This window comes from Chrysochloris asiatica, unplaced genomic scaffold, assembly GCF_000296735.1.
Source record: "Chrysochloris asiatica unplaced genomic scaffold, ChrAsi1.0 scaffold00448, whole genome shotgun sequence".
NCBI lineage: Eukaryota > Metazoa > Chordata > Mammalia > Afrosoricida > Chrysochloridae > Chrysochloris > Chrysochloris asiatica.
The window spans coordinates 638,565-644,334 of NW_006408966.1; the positions used below are offsets into that span (position 1 = coordinate 638,565).

Sequence of the window (5,770 nt, forward strand, 5' to 3'; positions counted from 1 at the left end):
TAGCTACACGACAGAGTAGTGCAACATTTACATATTCAGTGATCTAGCTACCAGGCAGATGAGTCCAACTCGTCTATATACAGAGATCTAGCTACATGGCATTGTAGTGTAACATTTCCAAATACAGAGTTCTAGCTCCATGGCAGATCTCTCCACCATGTCCATATACTGAGAGCAACCTACATGGCAGATCAGTCAAAAATATGCATGCACAGAGAGCAAGCTACATGGCAGATGAGTCCAAAATGTCCATATATAGGCAGCTAGCTACATTGCAGAATAGTACATAATTTCCATATAAAGAGTTCAAGCTACATGACAGATGAGTCCTATGTGTTCATATACTGAGAGCTATCTACTTGGTAGAGAAGTTCTACATGTCCATATAAAGACTACTAGCTACCTGGCTAATGACTCCAACATGTTCATATACTGACAGCTAGCTACATGGCAGACTAGTCCAATATGTTCATATACAGAGAGCTACCTACTTGGAAAATCAGTCCAACATATCCATGTACAGAGAGGTAGCTACCTGGCAGACGAGTCCAAATTGTCCATATACAAAGAGTTATTTACATGGCCGTGTAGTGCAACATTTCCATATACAGTGTTCTAGCTACAAGGCAGATGAGTCCAACTTGTAGACCTAGCTACATGAAAGAGTAGTGCAACATTTCCATATACAGAGATCTAGCTACATGGCAGGTGTGTCCAATGTGTCCATATACTGAGATCTACCTACATGGTAGATCAGTCTACATGTCCATATACAAGGTACTAGCTACATGGAAGATGAGTCCAACATGTCCATGTACTGAGCACTAGATACATTGCAGATGCGTCCAACATGACTATATACTGGGAGCTAATCACATGACAGGCTAGTCCAATATGTTCATATACAAAGAGCTACCTACTTGGCAGATTAGTGCAACATAGCCATGTACAGAGAGCTAGATACACAGCCAAAGAATCCAAAATTTCTATATACAGAGAGCTATCTACATGACAGTTTAGTGCAACATTTACATATACAGAGATCTAGCTACAAGGCAGATGATTCCTACTTTTCTATATACAGAGAAGTAGCTATATGGCTGAGTATAGCAACCTTTCCATATACAGAGTTCTAGCTATATGGCAAATGTGTCGAACGTGTCCATATACTGAGAGCTAACTACATGACAGAACAGTCCAATATGTCCATATACAGGGTATTAGCTATATGGCAGATGAGTTAAACTTGTCCATATACTGAGAGCTAGCTAGATGACAGATAAGTGGAGTATGTTCATATACAGAGAGCTAATTACTCAGCAGAGCATTCCACCATATCCATATACAGAGAGCTAGCTACACGGCAGACGAGTCCAAAATGTCCATATACAAAGAGCTATCTACATGACAAGGTAGTGCAACATTTACATATACAGAGTTCTAGGTACAAGGCAGATGATTCCTACTTGTCTATTTAGAGAGAAGTAGGTACATGGCAGAGTAGAGTAACATTTCCAAATACAGAGTTCTAGCTATATGGCAAATGTGTTCAACGTGTCCATATACTGAGAGCTAACTACATGGCAGAGTAGTCCAACATGTCCATAAAAAAAAATTACTAGCTAACTGTCTAATGAGTCCAATATGTCCATATATTGAGAGCTAGCTACATGGCAGACAAGTCCAATATGTTCTTATACAGAGAGCTACCTACTTGGCAGATCAGTCCAACATATCCATGGATAGAAAGCTAGCTACATGGCAGACGAATCCAAATGTCCTTATACAGAGATCTAGCTGCATGGCAGATTAGTGCAACATTTCCATATACAGAGTTCTAGCTACAAGGCAGATGGGTCCAAAATGTGCATATATAGAGAGTTAACTACATGGCAATGTAGTACATTTCCATATACAGCTTTCTAGCTACAAGGCAGATGAATCCAACTTATCTACATACAGAGAACCAGCTATATGGCAGAGTAGTGCAACATTTCCATATACAGAATTCTAGCTACATGGCAGATGTTTCCAGCCTGTCAATATACTGAGAGCACCCTACATGGCAGATCGGTCCAAAATATCCAAGCAGAGAGAGCTTCCGACATATCATACACGTCCAAAATGTAGATATACAGAGAGTTAGCTACACATCAGAGTAGTGCATTATTTCCATATACAGACTTCAAGCTACATAGCAGATGAATCCAAAGTGTTCATATACTGAGAGCTAGCTATATGACAGAGTTGTCCAGCATGTCCATATAAAGAGTACTAGTTCCTGGCTAATGAGACCAACATATCCATATACTGAAACCTAGCTATATGGCAGATAAGTCCAATATGTTCATATACTGATAGCTACCAACTTGGCAGATCACTCTAACATATCCATGTACAAAGAGCTAACTACAAAGCAGACGAGTCCAAATTGACCATATACAGGGAACTAGCTACATGGCAGGGCAGTTCTACATTTCCATATTCAGAGTTATAGCTACATGGCAGATGTGTCCAACGTGTCCATATACTGAGAGCTAGCTACAAGCAGAGTAGTCCAACGTGTCCATATACAGGGTAATAGCTATATGGAAGATGAGTCCAACATATTCCATATACTGAGAGCTAGCAACATGGCAGAAAACTCCAATATGTTATATACAGAGAGCTACCTACTTGGCAGATCACTCCAACATATCCATGTACAGAGAGCGAGTTACATGGCAGAGGTGTCCAAAATGTCTATAAACAGACACCTAGGTATGTGACAGGGTAGTGCAACATATAAATAAACAGAGTTCTAGCTACATGGCATATGTTTCCTACGTGTTCATATACTGAGAGCTACCTACATGGCAGATCAGTTGAAAATATCCATGTACATAGAGAGCTAGCTACCTGTCAGATGAGTAAAAAATGTCCATAAACAGACAGCTAGCTACATGGCAAAATAGTGCATCATTTCCATATACAGAGTTCATGCTACATGGCAGATGAGGCCAAAGTGTTCATATACTGAGAGGTAGCTACATGGCTGAGTAGTCCAACATGGCCATATAAAGAGTACTAGCTACCTGGCTAATGATTCTAACATGAACATATATTGAAAGCTAGCTACATGGCAGACAAGTCCAATATGTTCATCCACAGAGAGCTACCTACTTAGCAGATCAGTACAACATATAAAAGTACTGAGATCTACTAGCTCCATGGCAGACGAGTCCAAAATGTCGATATACAGAGAGCTATCTACATGGCAGTGTAGTGCAACATTTCCATATACAGATTTCTAGCTACATGGTAGATGTGTTCAACGTGTCCATGTACTGAGAGCTACCTACATAGCAGATCAGTCCAACGTGTCCATATACAGGGTAGTAGCTACATGGCAGATGTGTCCAACATGTCCATATACTGATTGCTAGCTACATTGAAGATGTGTCCAACATGTACATATATAGGGAGCTAGCTACAGGGCAGACAAGTCCAATATGTTCATATCTAGAGAGTTACCTACTTGGCAGATCAGCCCAACATACCCATGTACAGATAGTTAGTGACATGGCAGACGAGTACAAAATATCCATATACAGAGAGCTAGCTACATGACAGGGTAGTGCAACATTTACATATACAGAGTTCTAGCTAAAAGGCACAGGAGTCCAACTTGTCTATATACAGAGAGCTAACTACAAGGCAGAATAGAGCAACATTTCCATATACAGAGTTCTAGTTACATGGCAGATGTGTCCAACGTTTCCATTAACTGAGAGCTACCTACATGGCAGATCAGTTCAACATGTTCATATACAGGATACTAGCTACATGGCATATGAGTCCAAATGTCCATATACATAGAGCTAGCGACAGGGTAGGGTAGTGCAACATTTCCATATACTGAGTTCTAGCTACTAGGCAAAAGAGGCCAAAATGTCCATATAGAGAGATCTAGTTACATGGCAGGGTAGTGCAACATTTCCATATACAGAGTTCTAGCAAAAAGGTAGAGGAGTCCAAAATGTCCATATACAGAGAGCTAGCTACATGGCAGTGTAGTGCAACCTTTCCATATACAGAGTTCTAGTTACAAGGCAGATGAGTCCAACTTCTCTATATACAGAGAACTAGCTATATGGCAGAATAGTGCAAGATTTACATATACAGAGTTCTAGCTACATGGCAGATGTATACAATAGGTCCATATACTGAGAGCTAGGTACATGGTAGATCAGTCCAAAATATCCAAGCAAAGAGAGCTAGCAACATGTTAGATGAGTCCAAAATATCCATATACAGAGATCTAGCTTCATGGCAGGGTACTGCAACATTGAATATACAGAGTTCTAGCTACATGGCATATGTGTCCAACATGTCTGTATACTGAGAGCTACCTACATAGAAGATCATTCGTAAATATCTATGCACAGAGAATAAGCTTCCAGTCAAATGAGTAAAAAAATGGCCATATAAAGAGATCTAGCTACATGGCAAAATACTACATCATTTCCATATACAGAGTTCAAGATATATGGCACATGAGTCCAAAGTTTTCATATACTGAGAACTAGCTACATGGCAGAGTAGTTCAACATGCCCATAAAATAGTGCTTCATTTCCAAATACAGAGTTCAAGCTACATGGTACATGAATCCAAAGTGTTAATATACTGAGAGCTAGCTACATGGCAGAGTAGTCCAACATGCCCATATAAAGAGTATTAATTACCTGGGTAATGAGTCCAACATGTCCATATACTGAGAGCTAGCTACATGGCCGACAAGTCCAATATGTTCATATACAGAGAGCTAATGACATGGCAGATGAGTACAAAATATCCATATACAGAAAGGTAGCTACATGATAGGGTAGTACAACATTTCCATATGCAGAGTTCTAGCTACAAGACAGATGAGTCTAACATGTCCATATACTGACATCTAGCTACATGGCAGATCAGTCCAACATGTCCATATACAGGCTACTAGCTACATGGCAGACGAGTCCAAAATGTCCATATACAGAGAGCTAGCTACATGGCAGGGTAGTGCAACATTTCCATATACAGATTACTACTTTCAAGGTAGATGAGTCTAACTTGTCAATATAATGAGATCTAGCTACATGGCAGACAAGTCCAATATGCTCATATACAGAGAACTACCTACTTGGCAGATCATTCCATAATATCCATGTTCACAGAACTAACTACATAGCAGACAAGTCCCAAATGTCCATATACAGAGAGCTAGCTACATGGCAGAGTAGTGCAACATTTCCACATACAGAGTTCAAGGTACATGGCAGATGAGTCCAAAGTGTACATGTACTGTGAGCTTATTACATAGCTGAGTAGTCCATCATGTCCATATAAAGACTACTAGCTACCTGGCTAATGATTCCAACATGTCCATATACTGAGAGCTAACTACATTGCAGACAAGTCAATATGTTCATATACAGAGAGCTACCTACTTGCCAGATCATTCCAACATATCTATGTACAGAGAGCTAGCTACATGTCAGACCAGTCCAGATTGTTCTTATACAGAGAGCTAGCTACATGGCAGAGTAGTGCAATATTTCCATATACAGAGTTCTAGCTGCACGGCAGATGAGTCCAAATTGTCTATATGCAGAGAGTTAGCTACATGGCAGTTTAGTGCAACATTTCCATATACAGAGTTCTTACTACAAGGCAGATGAGTCCAACTTGTCTATATACAGAGCTAGCTACATAGCCGGGTAGTCCAACATGTCCATATACAGGGTA

General features: G+C 40.1%; 1 pseudogene; it reads right to left on the reverse strand.

The window, feature by feature from the left end:
* The window catches only part of LOC102834552, a 157,570-nt pseudogene that overhangs the window by 150,404 nt on the left and 1,396 nt on the right, over positions 1–5,770 (reverse strand).